Source organism: Branchiostoma floridae, chromosome 16, assembly GCF_000003815.2.
Source record: "Branchiostoma floridae strain S238N-H82 chromosome 16, Bfl_VNyyK, whole genome shotgun sequence".
In the NCBI taxonomy this organism is placed as follows: Eukaryota; Metazoa; Chordata; class Leptocardii; order Amphioxiformes; family Branchiostomatidae; genus Branchiostoma; species Branchiostoma floridae.
Window position 1 is genome coordinate 15,313,546 of NC_049994.1, and position 479 is coordinate 15,314,024.

The following is a 479-nucleotide window of genomic DNA, read 5'->3' on the forward strand; positions in this document are numbered from 1 at the left end:
AAAGGCAAGGTCATTAACCACTAACCATACATATATGTAGTAGTATCTAGTTCATGTATTTGATTGTACTGCTGCTGGGGTCCCTGACATGGGTAGGCAGCAGTTGGCTAGTCTTCAAACTGCACTTCCATTCGACTCAGTCCAGCAGACTAACCCTAGTCAGACCCCACATTTTTATGTCTCTCCTAACACACTCCATCCAGGATTTCCTTGGTCTACCACGACCTCTGTTGCCTGACAATTTCAATTTGATGATGGTGTTGATGCAGTCACTAGATCTTTCAACATGTCCATACCAACTGAGATGGTGAGACTGCAACACTGAGGTGATGCCCAGGATACCAAGTTTATTTAGAAGGATAACTGATGTTGTGGCTGAGGTTTGACTTCGCAAATCCATCTGATCATGGCTCAGTCGCCATGCTGTGGATGAATTTGGCTTGCTGCTCATGGCATGCAGTTTGCTACACACATTTTTT